Source organism: Furipterus horrens, unplaced genomic scaffold (genome assembly GCF_987537825.1).
Source record: "Furipterus horrens unplaced genomic scaffold, mFurHor1.1.pri manual_scaffold_11, whole genome shotgun sequence".
NCBI lineage: Eukaryota > Metazoa > Chordata > Mammalia > Chiroptera > Furipteridae > Furipterus > Furipterus horrens.
Window position 1 is genome coordinate 33,095,788 of NW_028327181.1, and position 13,706 is coordinate 33,109,493.

At 36.8% G+C, this 13,706-nt stretch overlaps 1 non-coding gene and 1 pseudogene across 1 annotated transcript; both read left to right on the forward strand.

Annotated features, from left to right (window-relative positions):
• LOC149997366 (small ribosomal subunit protein mS35 pseudogene) overlaps positions 1 to 13,706 on the forward strand; it is a 47,819-nt pseudogene that overhangs the window by 17,657 nt on the left and 16,456 nt on the right.
• On the forward strand, positions 5,920 to 6,026 carry LOC149997367 (U6 spliceosomal RNA). Its single transcript, XR_016507377.1, has one exon. It is a non-coding gene; the product is annotated as a U6 spliceosomal RNA (small nuclear RNA).

The following is a 13,706-nucleotide window of genomic DNA, read 5'->3' on the forward strand; positions in this document are numbered from 1 at the left end:
AACCCTATAAACTCCACTAAAAGACTACTCAATATAATAAGTGAATTTGGCAAAATAGCAGGGTACAAAATAAATATACAGAAATCTAAGGCATTTCTGTACACCAACAATAAAATATCAGAGACAGAGACAAAGAAGAAAATACCGCTTACTATAGCAACAAGAAAAATAAAGTACCTAGGAATAAAATTAACCAAAGTGATAAAAGACCTGTACACTGAAAATTACGCAACATTGAAGAAAGAAATTAAGAAAGACACAAATAAATGGAAGCAAATACCATGTTCTTGGATGGGAAGAATCAACATCATTAGAATGGCCATACTACCCAAAGCAATGTACAGATTCAATGCAATCCCTATTAAAATACCAATGACATATTTCACTGACCTAGAACAAATACCCCAAATATTCATATGGAACCAAAAAAGACCCCGAATAGCAAAAGCAAACTTGAGACAGAAGAACACAGCAGGAGGAATCACGATACCAGACATCAAACAATACTACAAAGCCACTGTGATCAAAACAGTCTGGTACTGGCATAAGAACAGACATATAGATCAATGGAACAGAATAGAGAGTCCTGAAATAAACCCAGGCCTCAATGGTTAACTAATCTTTGATAAAGGAGGAAGGAACATAAAATGGAGTGAGAAGAGCCTCTTTAACAAATGGTGCTGGGAGAACTGGATAGGGACCTGCAAAAAAATGAAACTAGACCACCAACTTACACCACACACGAGAATAAACTCAAGATGGATTAAAGACTTAAATGTAAGCCATGATACCATAAAAGTCCTAGAGGAAAACATAGGCAGGAAACTTTCAGATATCCCACATAACAATATCTTCACAGATACATATGCTAAGGCAAGAGAAATAAAAGAAAAAATAAACAGATGGGACTACATCAAGCTAAAGAGTTCCTGCTCAGCAAAAGAAAACATCAGCAAGATGAAAAGGAAACCAACCATATGGGAAAACATATTTGCCAATGATATCACAGATAGGGGACTGATCTCCAAAATATATAAAGAGCTTATATGACTCAATATCAAGAAAACAAACAACCCAATTAAAAAATGGGCAAAGGACCTGAACAAACACTTCTCCAAGGAGGACATACAGAAGGTCCATAGGCACATGAAAAAATGCTCAACACCATTGGCCATCAGAGAGATGCAAATAAAAACCACAATTAGATACCACTTTACACCAGTCAGAATGGCCATCATCAACAAATCAACAAACAAGTGCTGGCGAGGATGTGGAGAAACGGGAACCCTGGTGCACTGTTGGTGGGAATGCAGACTGGTGCAGCCACTGTGGAGAACAGTATGGAATTACCTCAAAAAACTAAAAATGAAACTGCCTTTTGAACCAGCGATTACACTGCTAGGATTATACTTGAAAAATCCTAAAACCCTAATTCAAAAGGACTTATGCACTCCTATGCTCATAGCAGCCCTGTTTACAATAGCTAAGTGCTGGAAACAGCCTAAGTGCCCAGCTGTAGATGAGTGGATCCAAAAACTGTGGTACATCTACACAATGGAATACTATGTAGCAGAAAGAAAGAAGGAACTCCTGCCATTTGCGACAACATGGATGGAACTAGAGAGAATTATGCTTAGTGAAATAAGCCAGGCAAAGAAATAAAAATTCCATATGATATCACCTAATACAGGAAACTGAAGAACAACATAAATAAAAGAACTAAATAGAACAAAGAGCAGAATAGCAATCAACAGGTGGGAGGGGGGAGGGAGAGAAGGGGGATAAGTAAGGGAAGGGTTTAGTCAAAGAACCTGTATAAAAGACTCATGGACATGGACAACGGGGAGGGATATGGTTGCGGGAGAGGGGGAGGGTAGGGTGGGGGGAGCAATGGGGGGAAAATGGGACAACTGTAATTGAAAAACCAAAAAAGAAAAGATAAAAAAATAAATAAAGCAAGAGAAAAGCCATTAGTTGCCTACAGGGACATCTCCATAAGGTCAGATGATTTCTCAAAAGTAACTTTGCATCCTAGAAGGAATTGGTAAGAAATATTCAAAGTCATGAAAAGTGGAAACTTACAACCAAGATTACCCAGAAAGCTATCATTTAGAAATGAAGAGCAGATAAAAAGCTTCCCAGACCAGAAGAAAACTAAAGAAGTTAATCATCACCAAACCATTACTATATGAAATGTTAAAAGGACTTATTTAAGTAAAAGAAGATCAAAACTATGAACAATGAAATGACAATATATACATATTTATCAACAATTGAATCTAAAAAACAAACTAAGCGAACAAGAAGAACAGAGACAGAATCATGTATATGAAGAGCATTTTGATGGTTACCATAAAGAGAAAGGTTTGAGGAAATGGGTGAAGAGGAGAGGGGATTAAGAAGTACAAACTGGTAGTTACAGGATAGTTATGGGGATGTAAAGTACAGCATAAGAAATGAAGTGGCCAAATAACTTATGTGCATGACCTTTGGACATGAATAAAGGTGTGGGAATTGCCTGAGAGAGCGAGGGTTCCTGGGTGGAAGGAGCACAAAAGGAAAAAAAGTTGGACAGCTATAATAGCATAATCCACAAAACACAATTTAAAAGTAAATAAAGTTAAAGCAAATAAAAAAGAGAAAAGAAACACACTAAAAGAAATCAGTAGCAAGTGAGATGATGCAGAGGATTAAGTCTGTGTTTTGGAAGACAAGGTAGAAGAAAATACCAAAGCAGAACAGGAAAAAAAAAAATTAAACTGAAGAAAGTCTGAGAAACATCTCTAACAACATGAAGCATAACAGCACCTGCATCATAGGGATATCAAAAGCAGAAGAAAGAAGGCAAGGAATTGATAACCAGCTTGAAAAAAATAAGTATTCTTGATGAACATAGACACAAAAGTCTTCAACAAAATATTAGCAAACCAAACTCAACATTACATTAAAAAGATCATATACCATTATCAAATGGGATTTATTCCTAGGGTGCAATAATGGTTTGACATCTTCAAACCAATTAATGTGATATATCACATAAACAAAATAAAGGGTAAGAATATAAGATCATATGAATAAATGCAGTAAAGCACTTGACAAAGTCCAACACTCATTTATGATAAAAACTGTCAGCAAAGTGGAAATAGAGAAAACATAACTCAGCATAATAAAGGCCACATATGATAAACCCACAGCTAACATCATACTCAATAGAGAAAAACTAAAAGCATTTTCTCAATAGAGAAAAACTAAAAGAATCTCCTGTCTCATGACTCTTATTTAACTTAGTACTGGAAGTTCTACCACAGCAACTGACAATAAATAAATTTTAAAATGTATCCAAATAGGAAAGGAAGAGGTAAAACTGTAATTATTTGCAGATGGCATATTACTGTAATAGAGAACCCTTAAAGTCCACCAAAAAACTACTAGAACTGATAAGTGAATTCAATAAGCTATCAGGACTTAAACTGAATATTCAGAAATCGGTTGCATTTTTATACACCAATAATGAACTACTAGGAAGAGAAACTTATAAAGAATTATCAATTGCGTCAAAAAAGTAATACCTAGAAATAAATTTAAATAAGAAGTTAAGACCTGTACTCAAAAAATTATGACACAGTAGAAAGAAATTTTAAAAGATGCAAATAAATGGCAGCATATACCATGGTCATGGATAGGAAAAATTAATATTGTTAAAATGTCCATACTACCCAAAACCATCTATATATTTAATGCAGTTCCTATCAAAGACCCAAAGGTGTTTTTTGCAAAACTAGGACAAATAATCCAAAAATTTGTATAAAACACAAAAGACCCCAAATAGTCACAGTAATGTTATGAAAGAATAATAATGTGGGAAGTATCACACTACCTCATATCAAACTATACTAAGAGGCCATAGTAATCAAAGCAGCAAGGTACTAGCATAAAAACAGACACATAGATCAATGGAACGGAATACAGAGCTAGAAATAGATCCACACTTATATAATCAATTCATCTATAACAAGGAAGCAAAAACATACAGTGGGGTAAAGACATTCTATTCAATAAATGATATTGGGAAGACAGGATTGACACATGCAAAGAATAATGAAACTAGACCAGCTTCTCACATCATACCCAAGAATAAACTCAAAATGGATTATAGACTGAAATGTAAGACCTGAAACCATAAAACAAAGATAATAAAATCTCTGACATAATCTTAGCAATATTTTTTTCTGATATATCTTCTCAGTCAAGAAAAACAAAAAATAAATCAACAAACAGAAGTTAATCAAACTAAAAAGTTTTTACAGAAAAATAACCATCAACAAAACAAAAAGGCAACACATTGCATAAAAAAAGGTATTCGCCAATGATATATCTGATAAAGGGTTAATATCCAAAATTGGTAAAATCTCAAATGTCTCAACAGCACAAAAACAAAACGGACAGAGGACTTAAATAGACACTTCTGCAATGAAGACATATGGATGGTGAATAGACATATGACAAGATGCTCAATGCCACTAATCATCAGAAAAATGCACATTAAAACAATGAGATATATCCCTCATCTGTCAGAATGGTTATCATCAGTAAATCCACAAACAAGTGTTGGTGAGGATGTGGAGAAAAGAGAGCCCCTGTGCACTGTTGGTGGGAATGCAGATCCATACAGCCATTATGGAAAAGAGTATGGAGGTTCCTCAAAAACTGAAAATGGAACAGCCTTATGACACATTTTATACTTCTGAGTATATATCTGAAGAAGCTCAACACACTAATTCAAAAACATATATGTACCCTATGTTTATTGCAGCATTATTTTATAACAGAGAAGATAAGGAAGCACTCAAGTGCTTATCAATAAATGAGTGAATAAAAAATTTGATGAACATATATATGATGGAATGTTACTCAGCCACAAAAGAATAAAATCTTACCATTTATGACAACATGGATAAATCTAGAGTGTATTATGCTAATTGAAACAAATCAGACAAAGACAAATACCATGTGATTTCACTTATATATGGAACCTTAAGAACAATAAATAAACAAAACAGAAACAGCCTCATAGATACAGAGAACAGACTGATTATTTTGACAAAAAAGGGGATTTGAAGAGTTATGTGAAAAAGGTAAAGGGGTTAAGAAGTACAAATTGGTAGTTGCAAAATATTCATGTGATATAAAATATGGCATAGAGAATATAGCTAATAAAAATGTAATAAATAAATGTGGTGGCAGATGGGTACTAGACTTACCAAGGGGATTACTTCATAAATAATACAAATGTCTAACAGCTATGCTGTACACTCAAAACTAATGTAAAATGGAAAGTCAACCATAATTGAAAGAAAAAATAAAATAAAATTTTATAAATGAAGAATCAATGAAGTCAAGAATTGTGTCAATAGTCCAGATTAGTCTTATAAAACCTGATACTAGAAAAAAGATAAGTCTGAGCTTGAATGATTGTGACATTACCTGTATAGTCAAAAGTCATTGCTATAAAATTAAGTGATGTAGAATATCCAAAATAACTAGCCCTGATCAGGAAAGGACATGTCTCACTTATAATCACTACCCTGCAGACTTGAGTTGGCTTTTCAGATTATTTCTCAGGTTGGCAAATGGTGAAAGTGAAAACATTTTGAGAAATTTAAACAGTTCTAATATCATTTATCCCAATGTCTGTATGTTCTACTTTGTCCAAGTATGTCTCAGATATGCGAAAAGGTTAATTCTTCCTACTACATAATGGGTCTTTGAAACTAGCAAAATGCATCATATTAAAACAATTTTCCCTTTCAATTGTGAGCCACTTAAGGGCAGTCTAGATCTCAGGTCCCACAAATCAGTCCAGAACACCAGCTAAATTCCTCTGAGATCTCAAGTGTAACTTTGAAAATGATTCATGCCATGCTCACTTCAGCAACACATATACTAAAATTGGAACAATACAGAGAAGATTAGCATGGCAGCTGTGCAAGGATGGCACACAAATTCATGAAGTGTTCCATATTTTTAAAGGATCTAAACACTTCTCCAAAGAGGACATACAGAATGTCCATAGACACATGAAAAAATGCTCAACACCATTGGCCATCAGAGAGATGCAAATAAAAACCACAATGAGATACCACTTTACACCAGTCAGAATGGCCATCATCAACAAATCAACAAGCAACAAGTGCTGGCGAGGATGTGGAGAAACGGGAACCCTACTGCACTGTTGGTGGGAATGCAGACTGGTGCAGCCACTATGGAGAACAGTATGGAATTACCTCAAAAGATTAAAAATGGAACTGCCTTTTGAACCAGCAATTCCATTCGTAGGATTATACCCAAAGAATCCTGAAACACCAGTTCAAAAGACCCTATGCACTCCTATGTTCATAATAGCACTATTTACAATAACCAAGTGCTATAAACAGCCTAAATGCCCATCTGTAGATTAGTGGATCAAAAAACTGTGGTACATTTACACAATGGAGTTCTATGTAGCAGAAAGAAAGAAGGAACTTCTACCATTTGCAACAACATGGATGGAACCAGAGAGAATTATGCTTAGTGAAATAAGCCAGGCAGTGAAAGACAAATGCCATATGATATCACCTAATACAGGAAACTAATGAACAACACAAACAAATGAGAAAAAAATTGAACCAGAGGCCCGTAAACAAAAAGCAGACTAACAGTGACCAGGGGGGAGGGGAGAGGGAGAGAAGGGGTTAAGTAGGGGAAGGGTCTAGCCAAGGAACTAGTATAAATGACCCATTAACATGGACAATGGGATAGGTAGTTACTGTGGGAGAAGGGGTGAGCGGGGTGGAGGGGTGCAATGGGGAGAAAATGGGACAACTGTAATAGAAAAACGAAAGAAAGAAAGAAAGAAAGAAAGAAAGAAAGAAAGAAAGAAAGAAAGAAAGAAAGAAAGGAAGGAAGGAAGGAAGGAAGGAAGGAAGGAAGGAAGGAAGGAAGGAAGGAAGAAAGAAAGAAAGAAAGAAAGAAAAAGAAAAAATGATGCATGCCATCACAAGGAGCTGAACTGGGAAGCTTAGGTCTTTATCTTGTTACATGATCCAGCACCAAGTGTGCCTTAACCTTGAATCAGCCAAAACTCTCTTTGGTTCTCAACATCCCCTTTGTACGAGGTCTGTCCAGAAAAAGTCCAGCCATTGTTAATATGACAAGAATGGTTTGAGTGGTATCAGTGTAACATGGCAGCCAAGGAGAGTGGACTGGAATGTACATGTGTGAACAATGATACTTCGCTGTACCAATCAGTTGGGGTGGTAGATGCTGTTGAGTGAGCATGTGTAATATGTGGCCATCACATTCAAATGTGGAAGTAGAGCAATGAATCTGTATCAAATTTTGTGTTAAGCTTGAACATTCTTCTGTGGAAACTATTCATATGATTCAGAAGGCCACAGCTATGGGCAGCTGGTGATTGACAGCTTCATCACAACAGTATGCTCACTCATGCATCATGTCTTGTGTAGAGGTTTCTAGCAAAAACATCAAATCACCCAGATGACTCAGCCCCTTACAGCCCAGATTTGGCATTCGACAACTTCTGGCTTTTCCCAAAACTAAAATAACCTTTGAAAGGGAAGAGGTTTCAGATCATTGATGAAATTCAGAAAAATACCATGGAGCAGCTGATTGGGATTGGGAAAACTGTGTGAGGTCCCAAGGTGCCTACTTTGCAGGGGACTGAGGCATCACTATTCTATGTACAGTGTTTCTTGTATCTTGTATCTTCTTTAATAAATGTCTATTATCTTATTATATGGCTGGATACTTTCTGGAAAAACCTCATTGTATATTAGGAAAGAAGAAAAAGAATAGTCTTTCAAGACTATGAAGACAAATTGGATTGTGGCTGTAAAATAACTAGCTTTTTAGAAAAGTTTTTGCATTAAAATAACCTGTTTCCTTCAAGATGTGTGGTAGATAGTTAAACACACATGAGCAGAGCAAGGTTGATGGGCCAGGTACAGAAGGTCAGCAGGCCATAAAGCCCTGGGTGCCTAGCAACAGGCAAAACTGGGAAAACAAGGACCTAGCTCCCAGGGTAATCTTTCCCCCTCCCCCTAGCATATGGCTGATCATGTGGTTTAGACCCCTTGAGCCTTCATATCACTGGTCATATTGTTTGAAACTTCCCCTGAGTTTTCCCTCCCTGGCATATTGATAGTCATGTGGTAGACCCCCTTGGAGGAAAAATAAGGGACAAAAAAGTGACCTCAAGAACTCCCCATGTGGGCCCTTGCACACCCACTCCCTGAAGCCTTAACCCCTAGGGATAACATCTAGGCCTCAGTAGCGTTTCAGCTCCAGGCCCAGAAAAGCAGCACAACCGGAGAAGTGACACACGACCGCTGACCTCAGGACCAGCTGCATTGACTAAAGGCTCCTGCTAGTGCTGACCAATCATTGGATACCATACCCTGCAAGAACACACCTGGAAAGCTGATGAACAGTCCAGCATGATCCTCCTCTGGGACCTCCCCTAAAACCTCCACCCTTAAAAGCCCTTAAGCCAGAGGACCCTGCCTGCTCACACCTTTCCCTTTCCCTTTTTCTTCCCCCAAGTGCTTTACTTTTACCTGTCTTTATCCTAAGCTCTAAGGACTCTTCTTTGCCTCTGTAACTTGTTTCCTGAGCTCATTTCTTCTACCAATCTCTCCTTCCACCTCTGTGGTTTTCTAAATAAACTTTCTTTTACAGTTTGAGTCTTGGTTCTCAATCTTTTCCTAGTCAGAACTCAAGTACCAAGGTTGCTGAACCAAGGTCCAGTCTGACCCCCCGATCTAACACTGGTGCTGTGTTCTTCTGGCTGCCAACAGTGAACAAAAATTACATTTATTGTATGAGTTCTTGATTTATACTTGGATAACTTGGTTTCATTGGGCTAATGGCACTGATGCTTCCTGTAGAGTTTTATTTTAGTTCTAACCTGCCAATGGTTAAGAAAATGTTGACCCTCCATATCACCCTGCCCAGGCTCTGTAGCTTCAGCTTCACTGGAGAGGACACTCCAGCGACATCACAAGATGTCGATTCAACACAGGAGGAGAAAGATACCGTGTCACTCCCGAGTCGGACTGCACAGCCATTCTCGGCGGTGCAGATAGACTCTTGAGAAGCTACACCATCGTCTCTCGAGACGGACGGCTGCCGATGAGAGGACACAAACAATGGGGATTGGTAAAAGGAAGTGAAGAATATTAGAAAGGCATTACAAATTGCTAACTTTTTGAACGATGGCTAACCTGAGATATTCCTTTTAATATTCCCTTACAAATTCTCTTGTTGCAAGATCTGGAGTGGGCATTTTACATATTCTCTTGTCACCCTTTCAGATCTAGACTCAGAGAAGTGGTTTAATGAGAAATTTCCCAGAACTCATCACTCTTTCTTTTACGTAAAATTTTATATTAAATGAAAATTTAAAAAATCCAGCCCTAGATTTACAATTTAACTTCTCTTAGAATATTCTTGGGTGTCATATGCTCTACTTAATTAATCAGCTGTCAAAATAATATAATTATTTTTCAAGGAAATCCCCAACATCCTTAGTTTGCCTAGTAAGTTTATGTAAATGGAATAGTGTCTACAACATCCCCATAAAAAAAATTTGGAGAAAAATGGAGTTTAGTCAAAGCATTCTCTATAGATGGAATTCTCATCCTTTTCTATATTTGCTCATTGTAAAAACCTAATTTCTTGAACATGAAACATCATATCCAAGTGCCACCTCTTTGCTAATTTAACAAACCATTAAGTGTTCAGTTTGCTTCCTAAAATACCACAAGAACAGTTTGTTGAGCTGGTTGATTAGTACTCTACAAAGTCCTCATTTTGTTAATGTTTCACACTTCTTGTAAGTACCAGGATCCCTTCATCTCAAAGGAAATTAAATGAGCATTTTATCTCTGAAGGTCTCAAACAGTTAGGTAGATGAAGGTATGCTATCTATTCAAAAAGGGACAGCCTAATTTGGAGTTAAAAAAAAGAAATCCAAAAGGGTTTATAAAGTGATAACCCTTAAAGATGTGTCTACTCTAAACTGTGGAGTTTCAAGAAAGCATATGCTTTTAAAAATAAAATGTTTTAAGTAAATGAGGGGATTGAAAGTAGATTCAATATTTTGGGCTGTACATTGCCATTTTAGCTGTTATTTAAAATCAGCCCAAGGGCATGTGGGTAAAAAGAAGTGAAACAGCTACATCTTACTTTATTTTCTACATACACACACCTGTGATCTTTTGTTAGACTCTTGATAAGTTGATCTTGAAAAATGCCCAAAGTTATTATTCTTCCTTTTATATTATAAAGATGTTTGTATTTTTAGAGCCCAGAAGGTACAAGGCAAAGGTAGTATTTTGGCCACATGGTGTTCAATATGTAAAATATTAGAGGTGGGGTGAGTCCATTTACAAGAAATGCACAAGTTAGGTCTTATGTATGACTTTGCAAGTTTTATATTTACTGGAATAACTATAAACAGTTGTGCAAAGCATTTGAATTAATGGTTGAACTTGAACCTGTACCTTTTAAATGTCTGTGGACTGACCTTGACCACAAACTCTGTTCTTTCTTTTAAGTGGATCCAGCAAAAATTAAATATCTGCAGGGGGCACAGGCTAAGAGAGTGGGTTCCCTCCAAGTCTGTTCTCCCATGGGTATGAGCATTCCTGTACAATGTTCCAAAGTGCAAAAGGAACTGGTTTACTCTACTTCAATTACAGAGACATTGAGCCTTTCATCAACTTCTTTGTCTTTAGCATTTTAAAGTGAAAATACTAGGTGGCTTCGCAATATTTCAACCATTTCCCCCTGTATTTCACTTTTTACCAAAGTAGAATTGGTAGAAGATGGGGCTCTTCATTTCTCTCTGTCCAAAATTCTGTGAAGAAGTTAGCAACACCAACTACCTGTACACAAAGGCTTTTGAAACATTTATTTAAATATGACTCTTGAATCAACCCCAAGTGACTGTTCCTTGGCAAAAGATATGTAACTTTATCACAGATCAACTTTCCTTGCTCCCAGTTCCTGGCCTAGGATCACTGAAAAGGTCTTGCAGATGTGTGCTGGAACAAAACATTGTACTACCAGGGTGGCCTCAATAAAATTCAGACTTTCATTCAAATCATGGCCCACTGTGCATTTTTTCAAGAAGTTTGCTTTGTATAGATATTTTAAAATGTCTCTTTACCATAGAAAGCAGAGTGGCTGGGCCCCTCTCTTATTTCTAGGGATTGAGAGTGGAGAGGCAGATAATGTATTTGCAGGGTGCCAAAGTAACTGTTCATATACATAACAGTCTAAGACTTCCAATTTAGGATGTTTTCTTATGAATCCCACAATTTATTCTACCCCTACTTTAATAAATAGATAACAATCATTATTTGGAAAAGAAAGAGATCATGAGCTCATATTGAACATCAGCTCACCAGTATGTTATAAAATGAAATGGCTTCTTGAAAAAAAAAAAAACATTTCTTCTTCTGCATACAGCTATACATTCTACCATTGAAATACTGAATGTTAGCAAATTCTGATGATACTGAAGAATCCTGAGCTCATACCAGAAGTTAAATGGCTTGAGAAAAACAAATGACTTGCTTGGCATAATTTTTTCTGTATAATTATAGACAGTACAATATTTAGAAGGGAGAAAACTATGGAGAACCAATTATATGTATGTGATTTTTCTAAGCTAAAACTAAGTTTACAAAATTTGCAAATATGTTTATTTTTGGCAAAAAGTATTTGCATATGGGGTTCAAATTTAATCTGCCCTCTAGTTCTTTCTATGTGGAATCAGTTTTAATAACTTTTATTTGAAGAAATAAAGATTTAAGGTTGCTGGGAAAAATCCTCCATATTTTCATGCTTATGTCAAAGACCCATTTAAAATATTTTCTTAAAAATTTATTTTGAAAGCATTACTCTGTAACCTTTAAAATCTTTGAGTTATCAGAGGAGTTGGCCTGTTCAGAGATAATCACTCATGTATCAATGTCACCCAAAAAAATAGCTATGGTGAAGGTTTAAGATAACGCAATCCTGAGATTTATAGCCATGCAAACAATGTTCAAAACCACTTTTGTAATGTCCACTGAAGAATTTCCGCACACATTACATGCAAGCTTAAATGATCTGAGGAAGATCATCTGACTCAGGCGGCAGTGATTTAAACATCTGAGCAAATCACAAATGGCAGATCCGGCCTCGCTAGAAATTTCTATCTAGTTGTTGAACAGCTGAGCAAAAATAAACAAATCAAAAGCTTAACAGATGAGCAAGACTTTTCCCATGATTTTTGTAACACAGAAAGTGCAGCAGAAAACAAATATCACCACAGAAGTCCTTGCAAAGAAACTGCCTTTGGCATGTAATCTGGAGCAAATAATCTCCAAAGCCTCCCCCAACTCCATTACTCCCCCTCCAGAATTCTTCACTCTGGCTGTATTTTCTAATTTTGTGAACTGTATTGTTGAGCTGTTTATCAAAACAATGTTTATATATATATATATTTTTTTAAAGACTCCACTCTACTTCCCCATGAACTCTTGCAATTTTTCAGTTTTCCCCCTCCTCCTGGACAGAGGCCACTAGTGAGAAGCCCCAAGGGTGGGGGTGGAGGGGAGCAGAGCAGTGAAAGTAAAAGAAACAACAGACAACCATAGCTTTGACAACACCTTCCCTCAACACACTCTTTCTGCTCCTGCTGTGACACTTGCATTCAAGAGCAAGGGTAGCTGCCAGGGGATGCAGGGACAATGGACTGAGGAGTACAAGGCAGGGGGGTGGGGGGGAAGGAAATCCAATGAATTCTGAGCTAAGATGGCAGGGCTCTCACCTTTTCCGTTTTTGTGAATGGTCTGGATGGAGGCATCCCTCAGAGCATAAATAAAAAGGGTGTCTGAATTGTTGAATGGTTCTGAAGTCTTCTGCATTTGCAAACGTATTTTAGAACTATTTGCAGGGTATACTTGCTGCCAGCCATTTCTCTCTCCTCCTCCCTCTCCCCCTCTCTCTTACTCTTCCTCTCTCCCTCTCCCGCTCTCCCCACCCCTCTCCTGTTTTATGTCCTGCTATCTCCATCACACCTCTATTAGTATGAAGACTCTCTCTGCCTGTTTAAATAAGTGAGGTAGTAAGTGTTAATAGACATACATGTTTCTTTGGCCTCATTGGGAATAAAATAAAATGTATTAACTGAAATAAAAGGAAGTACCTGGTGACAAATAAGCATTTATGATACATTTGATCCATGCTCCATTTTAACCAACTGCCACTAGAACTTAAATTAACTATATGGTATAGTTCTTCATCCATTTCAGTGGCTTTTTGAAAGAAACTAAAAAAAATAATAATAATGAAAAAGGAGAGGAAAATATTCAGCTAAAGAAAAACATATAAGAAGATTAATTCTCCTCTATAGGAGATGAATTATTTTATTGTCGATTCAATTCTGGATTTTGGTTACCCATGGGTGGATTTGTTTTGAACTGTGTGTGTGTGTGTGTGTATTTTAATTGGACATGTGAGTATCAGTTTATATTGGATATATCTGAGATAACTTGCACTGGATATATTCTGTGCTAACTACCTGAAACAATATTAAAATTCTTTTATCTATTTTGCAGAAACCTCAAAAATCAACCCTCATGAAAGACATTGCT